This window comes from Cyprinus carpio, chromosome A9 (assembly GCF_018340385.1).
Source record: "Cyprinus carpio isolate SPL01 chromosome A9, ASM1834038v1, whole genome shotgun sequence".
In the NCBI taxonomy this organism is placed as follows: Eukaryota; Metazoa; Chordata; class Actinopteri; order Cypriniformes; family Cyprinidae; genus Cyprinus; species Cyprinus carpio.
This window is the reverse complement of record NC_056580.1, coordinates 24,564,665-24,579,011: the sequence shown is the minus strand read 5'-3', so window position 1 is coordinate 24,579,011 and position 14,347 is coordinate 24,564,665. Positions and strand designations below refer to the sequence as shown.

The 14,347-nt window shown below is 34.3% G+C and overlaps 1 pseudogene; it reads right to left on the bottom strand.

Moving 5' to 3' along the window:
- LOC109104137 overlaps positions 1-14,347 on the bottom strand; it is a 58,932-nt pseudogene that overhangs the window by 29,245 nt on the left and 15,340 nt on the right.

Here is a 14,347-nt window from a genome sequence, read left to right as displayed (position 1 = left end):
AATATTAAGTACACCAGCCTTTATTTTATATTATAATTAAATTATTTATTCAATTTGCATTCATAAATTTCTGAAGTCCTTTCATTATAATTTTTTTTTTTTTTTTTTGCTAAATGCAAAATTTGGCCACTGACCATGATTATTTAATATATAACTCCCTTTTGTAATTTATGCAAAAATAACGACATTGTAATCCATGCTGTTACCATGAAATAATATGATGCACAGATTTTACAGATTATAAAACACACCAATAAATCTTAGAAAATAAGACCAGGGACTTCAATTCAGATTTCATGTTTTTAAGCACATTATGAATGTTTAAATAAGAGAGGTTTCACTACCTTGTTTAACACTGAGAGAGGTCATAGTGTTCACGAAGGATGACATAATAATGGACTCATCCTCTGGGCAGACAGACAGGTTCTATGAGGGATGAAGACATGATTTTTTTACCATTCGTGTGTGTATTTTAAAATTAAAACAGCATGACGAGCAAGTTTTGCTCCTAATTGGAGTCTCAAAGCTAAACGGCAATACTAGTTCTCCATCTAGTGGTGAAGTTCATGTATTACTCCTCAGTTCTTTCAGACACCCTTTTTGAGATCCTGTGAATGATTCATAATGTGACTAATGTTCATGTATGAACCACCCAACTGCACATGACTGATTCTAATCTCATGAGAGCACTACAAATAGCAACTGCTCTCATAAGGAATTGTAACTGATCTGTGTCTTTTCTTTTAGTGCAGTAGGAAGGTAATGGCTCCATAGAGCGGACAGTCTCACTGCACTAGCTCATTGAGCACCACAGCATCAAACCCAGACAGGTACTGCACATAGTACCTCTGCATCACCGGGCCGTACTTCCGCACATGTGCCCTCAACTCCTCCATGTAAAAGATCAGCTCTGCGATGTGCCTAAGAAAACAAGCAAAAATTAAGGTAAAAAACAGCCTTGCATTTTTCCCCATTCATTTTCTCCATAAAGACTTTTAAAAAGAAATGTGCAAAAAAACAAAACATCTATTATTGGTTCTAAGCCGTAAACCAAAACGACCCACTCCAAGATTAATCACATGAATTACTCATTACTCCCATGACCCAAGATGCTGTCAGGGTATAACATTACAAATTATGTAAAAAAAAAAATAAATAAATAATAATAATAATAATAATAATGTGCTGAATGATTTAATCAATTGAGAAGTATTGTTATTGTTAAAACTAAAACAATTAAAAATCGCTCTTGGTAATTGCAATAATGCTGAAATAAAATATAAATATGAAAAAATGTTATTTAAAAAACGTAAATGAAAACAAAAATGTTGCCTTGGCAACTAAGTATAAACTGAAGTACTAAAACTGAAATAAAAATAGATATACTAATAAAAATGACAAAATAACATAAAATTAAACTTTACACTGAAAATATAAAAATAAAAGCATATTCAAATTATGAATATATGTGACCCTGGACCACGTCTTAAGTCACTGGGGTATATTTGTAGCAATAGCCAAAAGCATATTGTATGGGTCAAAATTATAGATTTTTCTTTTATGCCAAAAATCATTAAGATATTGAGTAAAGATCACGTTCCATGAAGATATTTTGAAAATTTCCTACTGTAAATATATTAAAACTTAATTTTTGATTAGTAATATGTATTGCTAAGAACTTCATTTGGACAACTTTAAAGGCGATTTTCTAAATATTTTGATTTTTTTGCACCCTCAGATTCCAGATTTTCAAATAGTTGTATCTCGGCCAAATATTGTCCGATCCTAACAAACCATACATCAATGGAATTTTGAAAAATTGACACTTAAGACTGCTTTTGTGGTCCAGGGTCACACGCTATTAACTAAACTATTAAGCTATTAAAAATGATTAAAGGTGCAGTATGTAATATTGACAGCTAGCGGTTGAAATGGGTACTGCAGTCCAAATTCAAAATATTGTTTCTACCGCCCTCTCCTCCTCAGCCGTGTCCAGTGAGTTGTCAGTTTAAAGACACACAACAGGAATGAGCGCAACTGACAATGGAGGGCGACAAGCCTTACATTATAACTGGATGAGTTGATTTATCCTCATTTTAATATGCCTCTGGTCTTAGAACTTTTTAGATTGAATCCGAGGCTTTTTAGGTCGGGTAGAATCTGTGATCTCTGACTCAGTTCGTTTGCTGGCTTCCATGGCTGCGATACACTGTTTTCCGCTCTCTGGCAACCCGGGGTGACAAAATATTATTGGATAAATTGCCAGTGGACAGAATCACACAGACCAAAACAAAAACAGGCATTCCAACACAGAATGCACATTTTTAAAGTAGAATAGCTGGCTTTAGGTTTGATTTTTGGAGAAACAAGTATGTGAACTTGGCATGTTTCCTAAATATCTGCAAATGTATTATGTTGTTTTTGTGCTTTGGTACAGTGAAAAAATGACATACAGCACCTTTATTAAAAATAGTTTTTGTTAATTGGAATAAACCTGAAATAAAATAAACTTGAAATATTAGATTGAAAACTTGCCAACTAACCAAAATGTTAGTTTGGTTTAGAAAATGTGAAAATATAAAAACAAATAAATAAAAGCCAAGTCAAAATTGTAATAACTATATTAACAGTATATTACTAAAATAACATTTGTAATGCACTGTGGGAATAAATTGCAGAAAAAAAAAGTTTTTAATTTTTAAAAAATATTAAAGTGTAGCTTAAAGTATCATTAAAGAACAGATAAAATAAATAATTCAAGATTGAAGTGTAAAAACTGGATTTACTTGTCAATGAAGTCATCTGTGCTTTTCTTTTGGATGTTGTCGGCGTGTCTGAGCAGCCAGATGATCTCATCACGAGCGAAGGAGAGAGCCATGAACACAAACAGAGCCTTGGGACCCAGTAAGCCTGGTTGGTCTGCTAGCACTGTAGCAAGCTCTTTCAAGGCAGATCTCAAGAACTTGCGGCGTTCTCTGTGCATGGAGCCCCTGGATGAAATTATAAGAAATACAGATACCGTAAATACAGATGAGTGATGACTGTTTGGGTTTGGTATCTTCAGAAATACAAAGTTACCACTTACACCTTGATTAGAAATTACTTTATTAAAATTTCTTTATTAGAAGTACCACTTACGCATGTGACAGAGCAGATTCTTTGCATTCACGGATGTCATTGACACGTTTGTTGTAACTGTAGAAGATAAAGAAAACAAACACCATTATAGTATATATACACAACACAATGACATGCTTTATATGAAATGCATGAACCACATTTTGATAATGAAAACATTACATTTATGATACACACAATATGTAAATTAATTATAGAAAATGTGAGAATGTGTGTGCCGGTAGTAATCGCTGACCCGCGAATGTTTACAAAGAGATCCTCTGCAGCTTTGTGAATGTGGAAGACCTCGTCCCTGAACAGACAGAGACAGGAATTGCTCTGAAGGGCCAACTTCCACAGACTGAGAGCTGCGGGGTCAGTGTTCAGAGCCGCATGACACAAGATGAACCCGACTAGGACACAGAACAGAGAAAGAGACTCTTATATACCACATACACTACTGTTACATACAAAGACATTTCCTGTCAAATCAGTGATATTTGTAAAAAACAGCCCCACATCGAATCTGTGTCCACAGAATTGGAAGGGGAGTTGTTCACAAATATTGTTAAATATTTTGTTTAATTTGACAATATTTTAATATATTTAATACATTCTCCAATTTCCTCAAAACTAGCACAGAAAACGTGGGAAAAAACAAACAAAAACAGATTCCATCTGGCCCAGTTAAAAATTGAACCACATCATGTAAATGCAATACTACTAAACAAAAAGACTAGTGAATTTTTTTTAATCAATATTTAAACAATTGTTGCTGTCCTTCAATCTGAGGTATAACAATTATATAACAGCATTCAGAAGAAATCTAACTTTGGTAACATCCATATATGTCCAGAAAAAAAATTCAGAGGCAGAGAGTCATTACATTTCGATGAAAACTTAAGGAAAAATGTTTAAATTAACATGGACAGAGGAATCATAAACTGTATGAATAGGGATACTTATTAAGAAAGTAAAAAGGGTCAGTTTTAAATTTCATGCTGTCTTAATAACACACTTACAGACGATCCATTTCTCCATGGTGTCCAAGGATAAGTATTCACAGGGCATCTGAAACACAATGACAATGAACAATGTTCAGAAATCCAATATCACAGTCATTGGTTTTATTTCATTTCAGCTTTACTGATTGTAGTACTTCAGCTTTAACTTATTTCTGTTACATGCCATGACAAAATGTAAGTTTTTCCATCCAATAATGATTTTACCTCCGCTTTATTTCAATGAATGAAAATTCATTTTAATAGTTTTAATTAGTGCTATCAATCGATAAAAAACACAACTTATTAATCGCACATTTTTTTCTGAGATTTAATGCAATAATTTCACATTCAATCTTTAAATTGATGTACAAACCAACATAAAGACAGTATATTTGTAATACTTGTTTAATGGCATCTTTTTTTTTTAATGACTGAAGGCCAGTATCAGTGTCTAAAGACTCATCTTTTTCGTCTCCACTTAACCAACTAATACTAGTACTTACCTTTTCTTTTTCTTGTCTATCATATTCATTAAAAAAAAAAAAAAAAAACCCTGGCTACGTGTTCTGTACTAGACTAACTGAGACTTGTCATAGCACTTGTATACCGTTGTTGTTCTTGTTGATCTGATTGTTTCTACTGTTCTCATTTGTAAGTCACTTTGGATAAAAGCGTCTGCTAAATGATTATATGTAAATGTATCACTGATACCAATACTATGTCTCTATGAAATTGTTTTTTTCACCCTAATATTTAACCATTGACTATAGCCTTTCAACATCACAGTATAATTTAGAGCTAACAATTTTAACATTTACTAGACTTTTCAAAAATGACTTCTAATTTAAGTAAGCTTAAAACAAACTTCACATAAACCCATTATAATAAATGTCATATTTAGGCCTACCTGTACCCTTTAGCAGAAATATACAGTAATTGAAGTTATCAATCACTAAATTCTACATTAAATATAGATGAATCCTTAAAGCTATATAAAAAGTTATTTCCTCTTTTTTTCTTGTTTTGTTCTTGATGAACAGATATCACAGCAGCTGGGTTATTAGGTTGTTTTGCATGGTTTTCTTAAGGGCTGCCGCTGCTGAACATGACACGGATCTGAAACGCATCGTATTTTCTCACAATTCTCTTTACCGTTTCTGACTCACTTCAGGGCTTAAAGTCTCAATAATGAATGTCTCCGGGTTGATGTGACCGTAAAGATGTTCTGCGACAGAATAAATGCATTTTTTGTCAAGAGAAAAGTGACAGAAACAGCAGTTGTGAGTCGAGTGGCGAGCCCTGGCCCCGCCCCTGCATTAATTGCATTAAAATATTTTTTACGCGTTAAACTTATAAAAAATCAATCACCTGCATTAACACGCTAATTTTGACAGCACTAGTTTTAATTAATAATTACAACACTGGCTTGTGCCCCTCATTTTTAAGCATTGTAAGATGCTCTTTTAAACAGCTTGAAGATACTTAGTTTTGGCCAGAATCAAAGGCATTAGTATACACTATGTGCTTATTTGCTAACTGGTTAGTGAGCTTAGCAACATGCTTACATCAGACTACTGGGATCAACAGAGAGCATTAATTTAGGCCTGTTTGCTTCATGTGAGGAACTCATTTCTATGGTGTGCATGAGAGATGGTTAGCGGAGTTGCTACCCATGAAGAGGGTTTCAAATCAATCGCCAGACCTGACGGTTAAAATGCTGCCTTACAAGACAGCTGTGTATGACAACTGAAAGTTTTGGGACTGATTGGGAATAATTAAGGACTATAGCTTATCCTGACCGTGTCCGACTGAGCTGGGTTGAGCATGGTGCTGGGTGCACTAATCAAACTGAGCAGCTGAGCGTTCCTCCACTGATCTGCAGACAGATTTCGGCGTGGGTACACCATCTGCAGGGAGACCAGTGCATCTTGCAGCGACTGTCAGAAACAGAGAGAGAAATAGGCAGAAAATGGCAGAGAGCTCAGATTAAACCATGTCCTCCATATGTGACGGGAAACAGAGTAATAGGATTTTTATCTCGTTGTAGCAGATTTTACTTTTCCATGAGGGACAAACTCCTCCATCATCTTTTTCAGTGGGTTCTCATAATCCACAATCATCTGTCCAAGCCTGGGATATTCTCTATCACTGAACAAAAAAACATCACACAATATGTGACCTCAGACACAGCTCTGTCATTGGTCACATCCAAACGACGGCATAATAAAATCTTATAGATGTATTACCTGGAACCGTGTGTGTCATTTCGTGGGCATAGTTGTAGAGGCCGATTATCGCTTTGCGCTCCTCAATTCGAGAAAGCAGCATCATCAGGGTAATGTACGTCACCACTAAATCCAGGTAGTTCTTTGTGAGGTCAAAATTTACAGTCTGCATTGTGGAAAAAATACACTTTATTATATCTGACATGTCAGAAAATTCAAAGACAGCATGATTGCCATTAATTCAACTCACAATATCAAAGAAAACTTGACAAGCGTCAATAGTGTTCAGAAGTTCACAAACGTGGTCCTGGAGGAAAAGAAAAGCACAAACATTTAGGTTTTAAAAGACCCTCAATGTGTCTTTTATCAAGTATATTCAATATTAAATAGTATATATAATTACATTAAATTACAAGCTGAAATAAAAGCAAACAAAAATAAAAAAAAATGTAAACGAATTGGAAACTAGCTAGTTGTTGTTAGTTTAGTTTAACTTTAAGTACTAAAATGACCAAAAATAAAAATAAATCACAAAAAAAAAAAAAAAAAATCTAAATATACATAATAAATATAAATATAAAATTTAATATATAAAATAGGCCTGGGTGATATGGCCAAAAAAATGATCACAATATTTTTTGTTCATATCAGTCGATATTTAAAGCTGCAGTCGGTAACTTTTGGGGCTCGCCTCTGGCAAAAGAACATTGTAGCCGGAGCTGCTACTTTCCAATATAAACAAAATCCACTGCTCCCGGCTCTTCTGGTCCAATCAGTGCAGGGCTGTGCCACAGTGTTGTTTTGTGTTGAAAATGTAAAAAATATATATAATGAGCGAGTACATCATGAATACATTTTCCAAACCGTGTTTTTGTCTTATCCTGAATCACTACGGTACACCTATAATAAGTGTTTATATTCAGACTATTTTAGTCTGGTTGGGGTCGGCGACACTGCAGAGTAGCACAGTACCTGCATGACTCGCCATAGATGTAAACAGAGAGAAGTAGCTCCGGCTACAATGTTCTTCTGCCAGACGCAAGCTCCAAAAGTTACAGACTGCAGCTTTAAAGCCAGACCATTAATTTTCCTTAACAAAATAAATATCTAAATAGAAAAATGTATTTCTTAGTTTCTGCATGAGCTGAGTGATGTTGTTTCAAATAAAGAAACAGGTTTGGGTTGCCTGATAATAATAATAATAATAATAATAATAATAATAATATCACTTTTTTTTTAGAAATGCACATTTGATAGTAGCTTGAGTTAGGAGGAGGTAAATTTTGATTCATTATCAAAATCAGTAACATCTGTAAAAATTGTAACAACCTCAGTTTTATATGGTTAAATTGATTCTGACCAAGTTTTGTTGTATTTTTTTATTTTTTAATTAATTAATTCTCCCATAGTAGCATATATTTAAATCATGATAAACCCAGTTAAAACCACACAAATAGCACCTCAATACCATGGTAAAAATATAACTATATGGTTTTTAGGTAGCCTGTTTGTATGAAAACAGTAATCTAAAAAGATTCAGTATAAATGCACACATGCTATAGCGTAATCACAAATACATACTACAATTATATAACATTACTCTTTAATAAAATTCAGTGTGAATATCCTAAATTTCTGCCACAATACCATGGTGCACTGAGTGTTACTACAGTAAACCAATTGTAAATGATGGCGATTTGTAGACTGAAAAGCATTTTGACTGTCTCGTTGCACACAGTGTTTCCCCGTTTGGCTTTAAACTAGTTTAACTCACCGAGTCATTTGTGTTCATCGCTGAATTTAAGTGCTTCACACTGGATCTCACTGTGCTGCTTAATGCTCGCTTGACCGAGTAAACACATCTGCTCTAGTGAGCTCGCGCTACGCGGCAGTTTGGTCCGCGCGGATAAGTGATCATTGTGGCACGATTCAAATGAGTAACACTATAACCAACAAAAATTATATATAACACATACCAAACCACAAAAATAATTTTATCAATCAAAAAATTATCGCAATAATTACCGTTATCGAATTATCGCCCAGCCCTAATACAAAAAAAAGCTAATTCAAAATATGAATACTATAATCATATATAAACAATACTAAAATATCATTGTCACATATAGAAATACAAATCATGCAAGTATAAAAATAAAAATGACATCCACAGGATCTTATTCATGAAACAACAGAATTAATTTGCATAAGTGGTTTGTAAACTCTCTAACTTAAACTGCATTCAATTCACTGCAACAATTTACATGAGAATGATTTTATGAACATTTTACACAGACATTCATTCTGTTGGTGTTTTTTGAATGAGGTCAATAGAGCAGGACTGCACTCATACCTTAAATTCCATAACGTCCACAAAGGTGAAGTAATATAGAGCTAAATTCTTCAGTATTTCTGACTTTTCTTTTTGTAGTTGTGCTAGCTGTTGCTGTAAAATAAAAAACAAGTGCAAATTAAACACTGTCACATAAAACTTAGTAAAATGATTGTGATATCTGACTAGGAAACTTATCAGCAGGGTTCACATTGGATCATCTAAACTGAAAACTCTACACAAATCTCAGCCTGCTGGATTTAGTCTCAGAGCAGGGTTCAGTAATAAGGATGAGTTTCAAGACATTTGCCGGGAACTGTTACTTGCCCTTTTAGGACAGTTCTGCATTGTAACTTATGTTCACTGGTATGCATCTATTTTAAGCCTAGCAAACTTCAACAATTGGATTTTTGTGTTACACTTTACACTGTTGCTGTGAATTGTGTCAATTCAGGTGATTCTTCCGTGATGAGAATTTGTCGAAACTCAAAGACAGCGTTTCTCAGATTTGATTTTTGACAGTCAAACTAGTGAATGAACCCTGCATCAAGTCCTGACACGCACAGGCCTTTACCCTTTGTCTGTCTTTATGATATTTGCAATTCTAGAGCAAAAATGCATTACCGCTGCACCTGTGAAGATACTCAAAATAACAGTATTCTGACATCATTTCAGACATGCACATCTATTTTATATGATGTCCTGCTAATACCATTATATTTTAGTGATGTTTGGATAATATTATGTTAGGTTTAAAAAGAGTTTAAACTCAATTTAAATAAAACGAAAAAATTACATAATTTGTGCAGACTTTTCTCATTTCAGCAGTTTTTGCCAGACTGAAGCGTAGTGCAAATGCGCTCTAGAATCAAGTTAGTGACAGAATCCTTAGTATCTATCAGGATTTCCAGAAAACCAGGTTAGAACTAAAAGAGTTAATGATGCACTTCAGATACCCATAAAGCCAATATCAGAGAAACTACATTTAAGACAGAAGACACAAATTCCATCAAACCACACCATCCCCACCCTGCATTCTTTTACTGGACATATATTCACATCCTATCCTAATGAAGGATATTATTCCATTAGATTACAAGGTTACATGTAAAATGAGTCCGGTATTTAAAAACTGTAGTCCTATATGAGGTAGAGATAATATTATGAAAAACAGCAGAGAGGGAGATGAAACCGTAATAAACGCAAAGACCTGGTACCGCAAGAGTTAATCTTAAAGCAAACAAACATGTTCAGGTCACATTTCGCTCCTAAATAAAAACATTTTAAAAAATATAAAATACTTGTAGGACTTTTAGGACTATAAAGATGATATTTTCAATACAATTAATCACAATTTTTAGCAAATTATGATTTCTATAATGAAAATGAGATTTTAGCTTTTTAGCTTTTATTTAAATTTCTATATTCCCATTATTTAATATGTTACTTTTACAATTATTATTTACTATGTTAGTTTTACTACAATAATAATAATAAACATCAATAATTCAATTATATTCTTTTTATAAATCTGCATCAATTAAAGCCAGTAACACAAATATAATTTAAACAACCTAGCATTGTTTTTTTTTTTTTTACACAATATGACTGCATTATAGTCTTGAGGAATTGTCATTAAATAAAAAAAAAAAAATTAAATTAAATATCACAAAATATCCCCTCTCACTGAATACTGGGGTAAAATATGACCTGGACACATTCTTGCCAGGTTTCATGAGATTCTTCCACAAAACCAAGCAAACTGTAAATCAAAGCTACACTTGGCATAGTTGCATAGCACAGTTTAAAAAGTTTCCTTATCTCCATCTCCGCTCTTTTCAGAGTAAAGTGTGTTGGGGCACAACTATGTAATGCTGTGCACAACAGGCTAAACCTCATTTCAAACTTGTTTTGATCAGAGTGAATAAATATATGGAGGAAAGCATGTAACCATGCAGTAACAGACAAGGGTTAGTTCAACCGAAAATGAAAATCAGCCTGTTATTTACTCACCCTTGAGCCATCCTAGGTGTATATGACTTTCTTCTTTCAGACGAATCCAATCGAAGTTATATTAAAAATTGTCCTGACACTTCTAAGCTCTATCATTGCAGTGGGCGGGTGTTTCTGTAAACGTTAAATAAAGTGTGCGCATCTGTAATAAAACATGCCTCACATGGCTCTGGGGGGTGAATAAAGGCCTCCTGTAGCAAATCCATGCATTTTTGTAAGAAAAATACCCATAATTCAAACGTAATAAACACTTTTCTCACACTTCTGCTGACTGTTGTATACGGAAGCATTCTGGCGGATGACGCAGGATGTATGCATCACACGCACGCCTCTGAGATATGCTAGTCTCACGAGTTTGTTTACAGGAGAAAAAGAAGCAAAGTTTCCTTATTTTAGCAAAGGAAAACCCAGTCTCCTCTTGGCTTATACTGAAATCCTCCAACATTTTTTCTCGCTCTTCACTAATAACTCAACACCGGCGTTTTGTTTTATTCTCTCTCCGCATTCGTCACTAATCACGCAACGCCCAAGTCCTGCATCATCCGCTGGAAGACCTTTCACATAAAATACCGGAAGTGATAGAAAAGTATTTATTATGTTTGAATTATGGATATAATTTTGCATGGATTTGCTACAGGAGGCCTTTACTCACCACCCGGAGCCGTGTGAGGCATGTTTTATTATGAATGCGCGCGCTTTATTTAACGTGTTTTGGACTGTTAAATAGAAACACCCACCCCATTGCAATGATAGAGCCTAGAATAGCCAGGACAATTTTTAATATAACTCTGATTGGAATCGTCTGAAAGAAGAAAGTCATATACACCAAGGATGTCTCGAGGGCGAGTAAAACACAGGCTAATTTTCATTTTTGGGTGAACTAACCCTTTAAAGGAAGCTCAGAACACATCCCAAAATGTATCACAGCTACTCCTAATACAATTGAAGGTCATTATATTTAAAGAGTGATTTAAAGGGCCCATCTGAGATTCCTTTTGTCCATGTAGGTTACTGAAATACCGACATATATATGTGAGTACAACTGAAATGTTAAACTACATATACATAAGAGCAGGAACTAAATAAAGCAAATGGGAATTCACATGGAGTTCAAACTTACCAAAAGAATAATCCAGAAAATAGCCATGTTAAGCATGCAAAAAAATGCAAAAAAACAAGAAACAAAAAAGGAAATATAAAACAACTCTAAAAGGCAACTGAAACACAGTTAAACATGACACAGCTCCACATCATTGCGAGAAGCAGTTAAACATCTTTAACACAAAGTAGAAGGCAAAGCGGCATCTGAAATACAACACTTCAAACGGACATGGTGGTTGGTTATTACAAAGAGACCAAAATGAAAAATAAAAATAACACAAAACACACAATTGAGACATGGTATGAATATACAAATATTGTATAGCACACATGGAAAAAATAAATGTTTGGTTAATTTGTTACGAGACCATTCCATTAAATAAAATTAAGGCAAATCCAAGATGTCACGATGCTGATGATTTTCCAGTTTTTCTAAAAAAAACTCCTTTGTGGCTTATGAACAATATCTCAGGCTATATGTCATCTTTACCCCTTTTCCTCCAAAATGGTGCTGACTGACATTCCAGAGTTTGCGGATTAGGACTGGCACGAATATCCATTTACTTGACAGCCGAACGATATCTGTTTTTATACCACCACATTGCTTTTGATGTAGCATCAAAATTTATGTAAACACAAAACAAATTTATTTGCACTCAATTCACATATGACTTTTGTAAATGAAATTTTATTTATGAACAAATGGGGAAAATAAGTAGTGTCTGTCAACTGACCGTGCATCAAGACACACCAATCGGCTGCTTCCAATGTACGAAATGTTTTTGATTACTAGCGATCTAGTTTTGAAGAAAATCATGCTGGAAATGTGCAGAATTGTGTCAGAATAGGTACTGTCACTGGCACTAGGACCTTGTAGGTGGAAAAGGGGTATCAGAGACAAATAACCAGGAAAAACTACTTTTCCCCATAGTAGTACAAGTCATTTGAGTTGTTCACAGAGACCGTAATAGCAGGAATGTCAGAGAAAAACCAGTAGAGGTGTGAATCTAAGACATGCCTACATTCCTAAAGCAACATGGGCTGTACCGATGTTCCTAATCTTTTCTTAATCTTGCATTTTTTCTCTGGGTTATATGGATTGATCCACACAAAAATGATTCCACATTAACAATAAATCCTATTTGTGATGTTGTGGTCAAGTTAAGTGTGGCCAAAGGTTCCTGGAAAGACCGTCTGTCCTGGGAAAGCTCCTCTCATAAGGACCTCACCTCATGTTCTGACCTAATAAAGCTGACACTACATCAAACATTTGAAAAATAAATAAAAAAATTGGGCTGGATGACAAAACATTGTGTTTTTACAATGACCTCAAATTAAACCTCAATTTCCATATTTTCCAACCATAAGCAGTGATGTTTGAATCACTCTCTGATGGTTGAGGAATGAGCACCATGGTAACCCATGAACAGCATGCTAAACATGCTTCAGAGATGTTCAGGGTTGTGGCAATGGCAACAAAGGGTTACAGAAGGGACTGGGCTTGGTGACTGTGGTTTTGGAGGGGGTATGACGCTAATCAGATGGGAGACTAAAACTGCTGAAACACAGAAAACACATTATTGAGCACTTGTTTCAGTACTACAACAACTATTACACAACACCACATCCACTTAATATCAGCACAGGAGATGTATGCAAAGCTGTATATTTGCTAAAGATCTAAAGTCATCATTTAGAGCAGTGGTTCTCAAACAGGGGGACGGGGACCTTACACAGCTACACATTAAAATCTAAATAGCTCTTATCTAAAATAGAATTCTTAAAATAAACAAATCATATTTGTTTTTATTTTCTCTTAATTATTCTTGAACATGCAGATTTTTAATAGAGAGCTTAACTTTTGGAATCTTAAAATTAATTGTGGTAAATTTATCTAATATATTAAATTAATTAACCACTATTAATTAAGCAGCTTTTTCATAAATACAGTGCAAATACTTAAAAAACAAATAAGGGTTGAGAACCACTGACATAGAGGAACTATTCTCCAAGTATGCTGTTGAACAAACACTAACATTGGACACAGTTAATATTACTATATGTACTTCTAATATTAAACTGGTCAAAATTATCCCTTTCAGCATTTTTTATTTCATCAGCAACTCTGAGAATAGTGCAAAATATCTGATAAGATCCGGGTCACGGCACCAAATTTGAAGAGGGGCAAATTATCTTGTGCATTGATGAGTATTCTTAACATTATGTATTTTGACTGATCTGATATAGGAAAAAATTGCTGAAAAACTGGGATGATCCTTGGTAAACATGGCAATCAAAACCTAATTTACTGATGCACCACTGAAAGCAGGAGAAAACATGCAATACTTTCTTTTAACACTTATCTTGACGGATTAAAGGTGCTGTAAGAGGTTTTTAGAAAAAACAATAAAAAAAAAACAAATCCACTTGCAGCACCTTTAATACATCAAACATCAATTAGAATTATAATCTAATACATGAGTGAACCATTATACAAGCATCAATATCATAACATTCACTCAGAGTCATTGAAGCATACTTGATTCATAAAATGA